The 14,296-nt window shown below is 33.2% G+C and overlaps 1 protein-coding gene across 1 annotated transcript in view; it reads left to right on the top strand.

The window, feature by feature from the left end:
- LOC126762469 (putative uncharacterized protein DDB_G0282129) overlaps nucleotides 1-14,296 on the top strand; it is a 149,057-nt gene that overhangs the window by 73,430 nt on the left and 61,331 nt on the right. The window contains exon 3 of the mRNA XM_050479240.1: nucleotides 2,171-2,190. The gene's annotated coding sequence lies outside the window, so the exon portion shown is untranslated. The remainder of the gene's footprint in view (nucleotides 1-2,170; nucleotides 2,191-14,296) is intronic.

Here is a 14,296-nt window from a genome sequence, read left to right as displayed (position 1 = left end):
TATAAATTATAATTATTTATGCATATATGTATGTATGTAGAAAACTATTTCCATATTCAAAATTTGTAAACATGCAGGTACATATATCAGCTCAAAGTAATATGATTTATTTTTAGATCTTTACTCATATATCAATAAAATAATACTCGCACATACATACATACATAAATGCTTATTTGTTATTAGAGAGAATTATTACAGCGCGACTTGTTGAGCACCTAATCAAATTAATCACTATTGATTGCTGATAGACGTGCCTACAATCAAACTCACGTAGAAGCAAACATGACTACAATCTTTGTCACACAATCCCGAAATTTGTTTTAAAAGCTACTATTATCGGGGAGTAACGGGTTTCAATGCTAATTCTAATTATTAAACGCTTTTTCCCAAATTATATGGAATCGAAGAGGTGACACTTTATTTTTTGACTTCAATATGAATTTCGAAATTTTCGATAATCCAAAATCCAAAAGCTATATCAAAAATTAACGAACTATAATAGTAATATTCGAAGTTATAATTGAATTCGCAGGAATGCCAATTAATTCTTTTGACTTTAAAATGAATTTCGAAATTTTCGAAAATTGTGTATGTGTGCAAAACTCGAAAACCATAAACCACATGGAGCATATAATAGTAATATTCGAAGTTGTAATTGAATTAGCGGCAATGCCTATTTAAATTTTTGATTTTAATATGAATTTCGAAAATTTTGAAAATTTTCTGTTTATAGAAAATTTGAAATCCAATATAATTATTTTTGAACAGAACGCCTAAAATTGTTTGGAGATACTGTTTTATTAAATAAATGTACATACATATATACATATAATGTGGACATACATATGTATGTGCACATGTATGCAAATATGAAATTTTTCATATAAAATTTAGCAAAACCCGCTATTTCGGACTTGCACATTTCTTACACTTTAACTTCGTAATTACACAAATTATGTATATTTACTTGCTACGAATTTTGTAAATTTTAAACTGTTTTTTGAAGGAGATCATAAAATTTCTCTGAAAATAACAATTACGATGTTATATAAACTATTGAATGTTCGAAAAAGTTTTAATATACTTCGGAATAGCCTTAAAGCTTATTAATTCTAAGAGAAATGTACAACTCGTTCTTCTCGATTATTGAGTTCTAGAATATTTTTTAATCTCGAAATTCGAAATATTTCGAAGTAATATTAAAATTGTTTGTTTCTAAAAAAAATTAAAATTTTATATTTTCGATTACACAAGCATCATGTTCGAAAGTAGTTTCGAAATAATTCGAAGAACAATTGATTAATCTTAATTTTAGAAAGTAATCAAATCTGTTAATTTTCGCTTATAAAGTTCGAAAACGTTTTCAAATCCGGTATTTCGAAATACCGTCAAATAGCTATAAAATAATTTCATTCTATAAAAAAACAAAAGTCCATATTTTCGCTTACGTATGAACTTCAAAAATATTTTCGAAATCTGAAATTTTAAATATTTTTGAAATTTTTGAAATTTTAAATTTTAAATATTTCGAAATAGCTTTAAAATGGTTTAATTCTAAGAAAAAAATTAAAAATCAATATTTATGAAGTTCGAATTTCGAAATTATTTTCGAATCCTGAAAATTGAACGTGTTGAAAATCGGATTATTTTATTGAAATACATATTTTTGTTTGAATAAAAATTTGCGGTTTCAACAATATGTTACAGTAATATTTCTAACTATCACTAATCGAAATTCCTTTGAAGAGTTTGAAGATATACAGTATGTATGTAATTCCATTTGTGCTATCGAAGCTAGTCCTTTTGTCTTATAATATAAAAACTAAAGGCATTATTTTATTTTATTTCGATAATATTGATTTAGAAGAAATTTAGAGCAATTCGAATAAGTTGATAAACATTCAGAATATTAACGAAGTTTTATTGAAGATTGAAAAACGCATTTTCTGAACCTTTAGCCATAGATATGTTTTTAATGCCGCAGATTACTTGTAGTTTTTATTCTCAAAATTCTAGAAATGATACATCTTTGAGGTATACAGCATTTCATAGTGTAAATTATACATATTCGAGACTTTCGTATTTTTTTTTATTCCAGCTATAAAGTTTAAAATATAAATCAAAACTCTACTCTACCAACTTTAATAATATTTTTATATATTTTCAGATTTATTTCCATTAAAATTGGTATGTATTTGATTTATCTAAAATAAGATATAAATCTTTTACAAAAAATTTAACAATTTTACTAAAAATAATATATCCACCCATTTCTTGAATATGCTCCTAAATGTAGGCCACATTGTTGAAGTGAAATGCAAAGCAACTGCAAACGCTTTAAATTCCTTTATTGCCTACATTTAGGAAAATCTTGGCTAATAAACATACCGTTAAAGTAAACGTAAATTTGACAAAATCAACAGACGCATAAAATACTGACATTCGAGATATGTACATATGTACATATACATATACTTGTATACCTATAAATCATAAGAAACCTGAAATTCAGCCATTTTAAGTGAAGTATTGTACAATTTAAATTTACTTAAACACTAATTTCGAATAACAGTGTGTACAATGTCTGCTTATTAAATTTTATTGCAACTAAAAGTGATTGTTGTTGCATCTCAACTGATTTTCCTTTCATAACAGGATATACACATATGTATGTAGATAGCATGCATGAAATCGATCCATAGCTGCATACACATATACATATGTGTGCATATAAATATGTGCTTAAATTGCTGATTACGCTTATTGAACTCAATATAAACTCTCGCCACTTAATTGCACCGCAATGTAGAATTCATACTTAATTTACTGCAATTTTGCTTAAATGTGTCAGCTGTTAATATCGCTACAGGCGGATATAACCATGAGCGCATTGTGAATGGCAGCAGCTACTTATATATTTATGTATGTAAATATTCACAGCATAATTCACTTACTAAAGTTTATTATTGTTTGTTGTTGTAGCCACATTATTGTTATCTATTAGTTGGTAGACTCACGGCTATTTGGTTGATATTATATATTTATGTATATACATTGGCTTGGTTTGGTATTGTTTGAAGACAAAATTGCATTTTATTTGGGTATATGTTTTGTGGATAACTTTAACTTATATGTATTAGTGGATCTCTTATCAAACCAGAGAGTGGCGGATTACCAATTATTGAATATGGAGGGCTACTTATCTGGCTATCTCAGCTTTTATACATAACTATTCGATATTGTAGATATACATATATCTGGTGTGTGAGCAGAAGCTATCCATCTGCGATGAAATTAACAATTTTATTATGGTGGTGAATAATAAAATATTATAAAAGTTTTAAAATTTTTTTGTGACTAGTACAACATGTTTCGCTTACTGGGTATACATTAGCTTTACGCCCACATACATACATATACATAAATTGCACTGTAAAACAAACACTTGTGATCCTTACAGTTCATTACAACGAGTAACCGCAAATTCTTTTAATTATATAAACTCACCACATTTCATTGATTTTGCAATGCGGGCCATTTGGAAGCGGTTGAAGCAATTTAAAATAATTTTACATATATTAATATATGAGAACATTGGTACTAAGAGGATTAAGTTTGTAGAGGATAATATGGAAGAATTTTGGAAATAGTTTAATCGGATGAAATTAGATAAAATATAGACATTAGAAGGCTAATAAAGAGTAGTTCTGAGGAGTTATGAAATGACAGGTTCACACAATGAAGGTTCACTTTATTGAAGATCTTGATATTTGCGACGATAATGGATAATGAATTTCGCTTGAGTCTACCTCTTATGCATCAGGGTGTACTACACTTTTGGGTTGTCCGTGGAATAATTTTCCTCCGCGTTTATAAAAAGGTATTTTTGGGATCTTACCCCAAAAGGAACTTTTTCTTGTTTTTAGCTCTCAAGTTAATAGTCACTAAAAAGAATTCTCTTAGACAGGGTTCTTTTTTTAAACGAAAACATTAATATTACTACGAAAATTGTATCGAAAAGCTGAATAAAAAATATAATCGATGGATAATAACGTTTTAAGATAATTATTTCCATCATTTATCATGTCATGTTCTTTTCTTTCTCTAATTATTTTTAATTACATTAATAAACTGATATGAAAATTCAAGTAAATAGCCTTGTGGAACTGACTTTTCTATACAAGCTGCTGGGATTTTTAGGTTTTGATTTTAAGGTCTACGTGGCGATTACCAGATTTTGTACGGAAGCATGCTACTTACAGACCAGTAAAAAATTTAGTTCTCTTTGCTAAATATGGTAGTTCCTTCTATGGTGAAAGTCTGGAGTTTATCTGTCTGGTGTGATTTTGGTCAAGACTTTATAGTTGTAAGCAGTTATTATTTTCTAAATAGTTTGATACTTCTCTACAGGGTAAGTTCAGGTATGTCAAGTTTTCTATATCTACAACATATAGAAAAACAAAAAAATTATCAATACAATACTTTACAATAAGGCAACCTTTAAAAAAACGGAATAAAGTACTTAACAAATGTTTGAACATTATATACAAGTAGTCGAAATGACTTTGCTTTTAGCGAGTCACTATCGCAGCAGGTGTTCTAGCGTCATACTGATGAAACACATTTCCTCTCATATTACGCAAGGCTTGTAGTTTCTAGGCTTACCGGTTCAATTGTTGAAAAGTGGGAATTAAGAGTTTGGGCGTAGGGGGTTAGTTCGTAGTAGATAATTCCCTGGCAATGTTAGTTAACACATAGCAAGCCTTCCTGACCGTCAATCCTAGCTTATCCACCGTTTGCGCTGGCTTCCCGTGATTTGACTAGAACCATCCGCCTTAGAAATGGATCGATTTTGTTGGGATTCACTGATTCCAATGAACCTTCAAGAGGCTTTTTTGCGATCTCTCGTGTGGCACCCATAAATCGAGAATCGTTTTGTTTCCAAATGGGTGCAAACGGGTTTTTGAGCAATTTAGAAAAATGTCTGAAAGTTTTGAACCAATTGTCGAAGCACTTTCACCGCTCTGATTGCGGTATCTTCATCGCTCAGGTGTCGAAAAATGTTGACCTCTTAGTTCCTTTTTTACATATAGGAATAAAAAGAAGTCATTCGGCACTCAATCAATACTTTACAGTGCTTTACTCATCTAACCGATGTCTTAAGTGCTCAAAAATGCAATTATTTTTGTCGATGTGTGAGAGCTCGCATTGTCGTGGAATAGAGTGATTCGCCTTCAGCGGTTAGACTTCTTGATTTCTTGAAAGATAACAGACAAACAAATGATTGTGTAACTGTTAAAATATACTGTCCTCCGTTGTTCTAGTAGTACCTCTGCATAATGTATAATTTTTCTAAAAAAAAACGGGCAACCCAGTCTGAATAACTTTTTTTGGATTCGGCTCATGTTGAAAGACCAATACAGTGGACCGCTGTTAACTTTCAGGTTCATACAAATAAATCCAGGCTTCGTCACCTGTCATCATGTTATAGACCGCTATCGTATTTTGTTAACATTCCTCTCTACCAATCGACACGAGGCTTTTTTGAGCGATTAAAAAATGACTTGGTTTCCAACGTGTACACATTTTTTGCAGTCAAATGTTCATCCAATATTGAATCTATGTTGAAGCCACTAATGCCTATATCTGATGGGTCACAAGACGAACTTGTAATATAAGTTTGCGCTCAGCAGCAATAGTTTTCGGAACTACAATTGATTTTGGATCATATTCACGAAATTCGCCTTAGAGTGATCTACGACCTCGCTTGAATTCACCAAACCATTGATATACACTGGTCTTTGATACGGTTTCATTACCAAAAATTGAATTGAGTTCGTCAATGCACTATTGGTGAGATAGTGCCCAAAAAATAATTGTCGAAAGTAATAATGAAATGAATATTTTAAGTCACTGTGAACAACACAAGTAGCATTGCTACGTCAAAACGTTCTGAGTATGTATGAGATCAAAAATGTTAAACATTACGATAAAGTTTTGAGTTGTCAGATTGGAACTCTAGGGTTGCCAAATACTGAAATATAAAAGATAACCTAATTTTTATCGAAATTAAATAGTAAATATGTATGCAACTTTTCTAGCAAAACTTTATTACAACTTTCCAAACTTGATTGCAAACTTCCTGCTAACTTTTTACTGGACTCTGCGGGGATTTTTGATTAAAGTTTTCTGCATATAAATATACAGAAAATGCTTAGCTGAGCATCAGCTGGTCTTTACAATTTAATATGATAGTAATAATTGGATGTTATGTCTAAATTCGACTAGCAAATTGGTCGGTTTCATTATGAAAACAATACGAGCAATCAAACTGATTTTAATTGTGAATTTTGTTGCAATTTTTAAAAACTTCTAAGGCTTATCGGTGATGAATTTAATACAATACAGGCTTCGTGTACCCCATGAACACTCCACGAGCTTTTCAATGTTGTTGCTATTCGCGCATGGAGTGAGCAAAATATATCTTGTCAGTTTAAAATAAACAAAATTAAAATATTTGGCATTTTTTGGTGTCGAAAACCGTGCAACAACGAAACCACAAATTGGTCGCGCGCTCAACACAGCGTCCGCGGCCATGTCGCATTGCGCGGGGGTGTGAGGTTGCCGGCGCGTCTGTGTGGGAAAGTGAATAATAGCAGTTAAATAAATGCGTAATTAGAGTATTTAATGCTTGTATAAATTATATTGTGGCCATGCGTGTGTGTGTGTGCTAATAGTTTTTGCTGGCGATGCCATTTAATGCCACTTCAAACTGTAAAATATTCCATGCGCCATTGAGAGCGCTCAACGCCAGCCAGCACCAAACACACGCGCAACACACAAATCTGCTTTGCAACAAAAGCTGCTCATTGCGCAATGCAAATCATTCGCAGCGCTTAAATATTTACGCTTTAAGTTGCACATGCAATCAAGTGTTTGTATGTGTGTGTGTCGCATTAATTGTACTTACGCTTATTTAAATGTATGCATGTGTGTATGTGTGCGCGTTTAAAATGTGTGCTCAACACGTTGCAATCTGTACATGATTTATTGCAACAAAATGCACAACAACAATAACAACAACAATAGCAATGGCATTGGTGTTGGCAACAAGCGTAAAACAGCAGTCGGCTGCAGCTGCAATTGTAACAGTTAGGCCAACGACAATAGTAAAATGTACAACAATAATAACAACAACAACTACAATAATTATAACAACAACAACCGCAACAAATATAAGAGTAATAGCAACAACAACATGAGTTGTAACAACAGCATGTACAATAAATGTCTGCCTCATGCAACATGATGTGCAACGAAAATGAATTAAAACAAAAACAAACATTTGTTATAATGTGGAGAAAAAATAAATTGCATGGAAATTGTGTAAATAATTAAATCTTGCAATTATTATCATTATTGTTGCACACACATACAAATGAGTGCATGCGTGTGTGTATGTATGCTTGCGATGGTGCATGTGGCATGTTGCCGCTGCGGTTGTTAATTTAAATCGCTGGCCGGCTTAAGTTCACTGCAACTTGCCGCTGATAAGTCAACGGTCGCGTAATTAATATCAGTGCCACAAGCTTCGCGAGGACGAAAATACTGTGATACGGGCCTGTAACAGAGGTGAAGCGCAGAAATCCTTAAAAATAACAACAAATTTAAAGAATTAGCAAGAGAAAATGTTAACTTACCGTTGCATGTGCATTTCTTAAAGCTTAAAATAGTAAAAACGGGTGTTCCATTTCAAAGTTTCTTACTTTTTAAAGAAAAAACACAGGAAATTCAAATTTATTGCTGAATGCTTATTAGCATTTGAAAGAACATCCTTTCGCATTTATTTTTTGAAGATAATCTTTTTCAAATGTTGACCGCGACTACAAATCAGATGGTCCATCCGTTGAGTCCAATTTTCAATGACTCGTTCTAGCATTGCGACTGCCAACTGGCGAATGACCCACGTAATGTTTAGCCTCAAGGTCTGAATCGAAGTGAGAATGTCCGCATAGACTTTATACTTTACATATCTCCACAGAAAAGAGTCTAACAGTGTGTTATCACACGATCTTGGTGTCCAATCGACTTGCCTAAAACGTGAAATTAACTGCTCACCGAAGTCTTCTCTCAATAAATCCTTTGATTGATGTGATGTGTGGGAAGATGGCGCCATCTTGTTGAAACCAAATGCCCAGATCACGAGGTTCAATTTAAGACTTCAAATAGTTGTTATGAAGACGCGACAATGGTCGCCATTAATGGTTAAGTTCACATAGCACAAAATTTGGGTCGAAAACGTCGGATTTACTTGGAGTTTTTCTTTGCAGAACGTGAACTTTCGTTTGTTCAGGCGTAAATCTTTCCATGATGAAATTCTAAACAATACTAAGGAAAAACAAGTAAGGAAGGGCTAAGTTCGGGTGTCACCGAACATTTTATACTCTCGCATGATAAAGTGATAATCAAGATTTCATTATCCGTCATTTACATATTTTTCAAATACCGTATTTGTATATTATACAGAGAAGGCATCAGATGGAATTCAAAATAGCGTTATATTGGAAGAAGGCGTGGTTGTGAACCGATTTCACCTATATTTCGTACATATCATCAGGGTGTTAAGAAAATATTATATACCGAATTTCATTGAAATCGGTCTGGTAGTTCCTGAGATATGGTTTTTGGTCCATAAGTGGGCGAGGCCACGCCCATTTTAAATTTTTAAAAAAAGCCTGGGTGCAGCTTCCTTCTGTCATTTCTTCCGTAAAATTTAGTTTTTCTGACGTTGTTTGTGAGTCGGTTAACGCACTTTTAGTGATTTTCAACATAACCTTTGTGTGGGAGGTGGGCGTGGTTATTATCCGATTTCTTCCATTTTTGAACTGTATATGGAAATGCCTGAAGAAAACGACTCTGTAGAGTTTGGTTGACATAGCTATAGTAGTTTCCGAGATATGTACAAAAAACTTAGTAGGGGCGGGGCCACGCCCACTTTTCCAAAAAAATTACGTCCAAATATGCCCCTCCCTAATGCGATCCTTTGTGCCAAATTTCACTTTAATATCTTTATTTATGGCTTAGTTATGAAATTTTATAGGTTTTCGGTTTCCGCCATTTTGTGGGCGTGACAGTTGGCCGATTTTGCCCATCTTCGAACTTAACCTTCTTATGGAGCCAAGAATACGTGTACCAAGTTTCATCATGATATCTCAATTTTTACTCAAGTTACAGCTTGCACGGACGGACGGACGGGACAGACACGGACTTTGGTATACGGACAGACTTACAAACATCAAAACGGATTTCGACTCTACTTCGTCTCACACACGATCACTTTGGAAAAAATATAGTCCCACTAGGGCTACGCTGTAGCATCTAGCTACCATTCAAACTGACCGATCAAAATTTAGCTTTTAGTAAGCTTCGCGTGAATAAATCATTCTCGTGTATTTAAGGACACTGCTCAGAAAGCATTTGTCCAATAAGGGCGTAGCCTCTTGCGGAAACTGCTGGCTCTGCGACAACAATTTGCAAAAGCAGGCTCAAGGCCCTAGGTTCCATCTACGTGGACAGAGATCACATCACCTCAGTTGCGCTCAGCAGGTTCCTGGATTTGTTTATGTTGCTGGACCTTTGTAATCATATGTGATATAGTTAGGTAAGGGCACAATAGACCATGAGTCGCCAAAAGCAAAGCCTCAATTTTACTATCAGTTTCAGTTAAGCGCGTGTTTTTATTTTCAAATGTACAATATATCGTACAGTCAGGGTTTGTCCGGAAAGTAAGTCCTATTACTTATTTTTTCCGCCGCGACTGTAAATCGTAGCGCCACGACTGGATTCGGTAGAGGGCGGTCCTAACTAACAAACGAGAGGCTGGTCAGTTGTCTCCGAGCACCCGGAGAGTCAGGGCAAACATTTTCGCGAGACGTGTTTCAGTGAGTTGTGCAAGCCGAAAATGCAGCGTTCGTTGGAGCAGAGGTGAAACTCGGAAAATCTGCCACAGCGAAGTTTGATACGATCAAGCAGGCTTACCCAGATGTTGCTTTAGCTAAAAGTGCTGTGTTTCGATGGCACCAAAGCCGGTATCTGCTCGCCCTAAAAAGGGAAGAATGAACAAATCCAAAGTGAAAACGTCCACCATGAATTTGTTCCTCCTGGACAAACCGTCAACGCCAAGTTTTACCTGGAAGTGCTCAAGAGACTCAAACGAAGGGTCAATCGGATCCGACAAGATATCGCAGCCGATTGGAAGTTGCACCACGGCAAGGTACCCGGGAAACATTTGTCAGGCTTTGACAAGCATCTTGGGTCCCCACGGTATTATACACTAGAAGAGGTGTCAATAATGAGGCCATAGAGTCTATTGAAATTCGTGTCAAGCGCAGGCATCCTAAATGAAGGCTACTCCCCTTGGACCTGGCAACTGAACTCCATGTGGTATCGCAACCTGTCTATGCGTGGCTCACCTTTTTATAACCTTTTCAGCTATAAAAAATGCCCCTGTGAAGGATATTATAGCTTCGATTCATCCGAAGTATATTTTCATTTTGGGTTTTTGGTTATTTGCTGTAAATTTTTAATTAAGTTGGGCCAGATTGGGCCTAATTTAACTTTAATAATACCCATTATTGACCAATTTCGATGCATTAAGGCCTATTAAGATCTTCAAAAAATAATTTTACTAATTAATTCCATCATTTTTTGCAGTGTACGCAGTGACAGATATTGCACAGTATCTGCCACTAATTCATATATTTATATGCGGCAATAAGTGCCAACGTACGGCCTCCGCATTAACACACTTTTTCATTCAATAAAACATGCAGAAACGTTCGTATATATATATGTACATATATGTGTGTGTATATATGCATTTGTGGTTGACATTTCGACTCACAACCATAATCATGTGGTTGACACGCATAAATAAATAAATAAATTGCACTTGCAACAAATATGCAGCATGCAACAGCCAAAAGGTCTTTACCATATTTGTCGAGCTATTTTGATTTCATGTGCCAACACACACACACACTACTACACTCACATTTAAAGCAGATAGGCATTGCAACTGTCAGTGCCGATGCAATGTGAGAATGCAATAAATGCAAAAGCGTTTAATTGTCGAGTGATAAATGCGTTGCAGCTCAAACAGAGCCGGGCTTATTGCAGATATGGCAATATGGCTGTGACTTTGTTGTTGTTGCTGCCAACCGCCACACATGTGATTACACTACAAAGCTTTTCATGTAGTGTGTGTGTGTATGTGTGTGTTGTGACATGTCCCCAGGTTTGCTAGTTGCTGCTGACCATTGCATGGACCTTTGTCACCGAAGCGGCAAACATCACTTCCGGCTCGTCGCCATTTGTGGCACTCAAATCGCGTAATTATTTACGCTTCCGGCACGCACACACACATAAAGCATATATATGTGTGCGCTTGTGTGTGAGTCTATGCTGGTGTGGTTATGTCTGTTTTGTTGCGTGCATTTAATAACCCACAAACACAGCCACACACACACATACATAAATGCATATGTATGTGTTGGTGAAAGTGAATTTGTTAATAAGCCGCCGCATTCGCTTAAATACCCAAATAAATGAAAGTACTCGCTTATGTAGGCCTAGAAATCTTTGTTATTAATTTTAAATAATTAAACAGTTACTTGCATAATTCTCGCTTAATTAGCACCAACCGGCGAGTGTGTCAGCTGAGGTCAAATTGAATTACTTTAATGAGGATTATTTAAGTTGAATGAATTACTTAGCTAGAGTCGAGCATTTTACATGTGACATGACAATTGAATTTTCAGAGCAAATGAAATAGAATTACATTTTAAATAACACACTTTAATTTACTTATATTTGTAATGAGGTACCAATACTAACACTTGTACATATGTATGTATGTATGTACATTAGGTTGATTCAAAAATTTTTTTTTTTTTCCAATTGGTACTCGCAAAAATAGGTTCCTAGACACCTCTAAGAAAGCCTCTCCAAATATGAGTTTTTAATTGTAACGGGAAGGTCCTCCGCCTAACGGTTTTCTATTTTTTCTTATTATCAGATAAAAAAATTTATATCTCGCTTCCAACTACTTGAAAAAATATCTTGTTCATTAGGTTTTGTGGGAAATTGAATGCTCTAAAATATGGTCTCTTATGATTTTTTCGTAAACCCAACCGTTTAAAAGATATTAACAGTTAAAGTTTGATTATTTTTGGGAACATTTTTTATTTCTTATGAATTTTATATCTCAATGAAAAAAAATTATTATGAATAGATTTTTGGAGAGGTTTTCTTAGAGGTGTCTAGGAGCCTATTTTTCAGAGTACCAAACGAAAAAAAAAAAAAAAAATTTTATTTGATCCACCCTAATATGCATTGATGTTTGACGATGAATATCTCGAAAACGCTTAGCTTAATCGAAAAATTATAGTAGACCATTTTTATAGAGCAGTAAATTTCCTACAAAACTATGTGTTTCATCATTCATAATAATTTTTTTTCATTGAGTTATAAAATTAATAAGAAAAATTTTTCCAAAAATAGTCAAATTTCAACCGTTAATATCTTTTAAACGGTTGGGTTTACGAAAAAATCATAAGAGACCATATTTTAGAGCATTCAATTTCCTACAAAACCTAATTAACAAAATATTTTTTCAAGTAGTTGGAAGCGAGATATAAATTTTTCTATCTGATAATAAGAAAAAATAGAAAACCGTTAGGCGGAGGACCTTCCCGTTACAATTAAAAACTCATATTTGGAGAGGCTTTCTTAGAGGTGTCTAGGAACCTATTTTTGCGAGTACCAATTGAAAAAAAAAAAATTTTTTTGAATCACCCTAATGTACATATGTATATATGTATGTAGTATAGACCTAAACACAATTATATACTTTTGTTTGTCACTGTAAGTTAAATATTTCTTAATAATACAAATTAATTTTGCCTTGAAACTCTTTGAAAACAAAAGAATATCGTTCAAATGCAACGAAATTGCGTTACGCAACAAAATTCCGTCACACCCACTATGCGCAGATTATTAACATCGTTAATAAATATGTTAATATTTTTTATAGATTGCTCGATGTAAAACCGAAATAGCTTAAAGAAAAAGTTATAAGGTTGCCACCTGGTTGAAATCATAATGAAATTAAAACAATTTAAAGTTGATAATAAAAATTAACGGTACAATATGTGTGCCAAATATGTAAGTAAAAATATTTTTGTGCAGGGTTGCCATTTGTTAAAAATTAAATGATCTAAAAATACAAATTAATTACAAATTGTAATATGCATACCAAAGTGGGAGCTCCACAAAATTTATAAAAAAGAAAATAATTCATGCATTGTTGCCACCTACATATGTACATATGTATGTATATAAAAAAATTTATTGTCTTAAAATTATTAGTTAATTACTAAAATTATACTATATATACATACATACGAGTAGCATAGTGGGAGCTTCAAGAAAATTTACAAAACAAAATAATTTCTGCAGGGTTACCATCCACCAAGAAATTAAATTATCTAAAAAATATTAATTTATTATGGAATGAATCAATAATCATACCACAGTGCGAACTTAAGGAAAATTTATAAAAATATTAACTTGTGCAGGGTTGCCATCTATTAAAAAATTAAAATTTCAAAAAAATATTAGTTAATTATAAAATTAATTCAATATGCATAAAAAAGGGGAGCCTTAAGAAATTTTACAAAAAAATTAGTTTGTGCAGGATTGCCGGCTGTTAAAAATTAAGTTGTGTATGAGTATTAGTTAATTACAAAATTATTAAAATATATGTTCATACCATAGTGCGAACTTCGAGGAAATCAAAAAAAATAGTTTAATCAGTCTTGCCACCTATTTAAAAATGTCATTGTTAAAAAATTAAAATTATTAAAATATGCATACTATAGTGCGAACTTCGAGGAAATTATAAAATACAGTTCATTCAGGGTTGCCACCTATTTATACATTTCATTGTTAAAAAATAATTAACTAATTACAAAATTTTTGCAATATGAGCATCAAGTCAAGTGTTCTATGAATACTTACAATTAAAAATACTGTTTGTGCTGGGTTACCAGCTGTTAAATAATTAAATTACTGTATAAGAATTTTAAATTAATTATATAAAAAAAGTATTAAAATTTTAATTTAAAACATAACTTGTTTAAGCCGTATATTTATGTAATTTTTTTAATAGGGTTGCCAGATGTTTTGCATTTTAAATGAAAATATATACATATGTATATATTAAGTAACACTA

This window comes from Bactrocera neohumeralis, chromosome 6, assembly GCF_024586455.1.
Source record: "Bactrocera neohumeralis isolate Rockhampton chromosome 6, APGP_CSIRO_Bneo_wtdbg2-racon-allhic-juicebox.fasta_v2, whole genome shotgun sequence".
In the NCBI taxonomy this organism is placed as follows: domain Eukaryota; kingdom Metazoa; phylum Arthropoda; class Insecta; order Diptera; family Tephritidae; genus Bactrocera; species Bactrocera neohumeralis.
The sequence above is the reverse complement of the archived record's forward strand: the minus strand, read 5'-3'. Positions and strand labels throughout refer to the sequence as shown.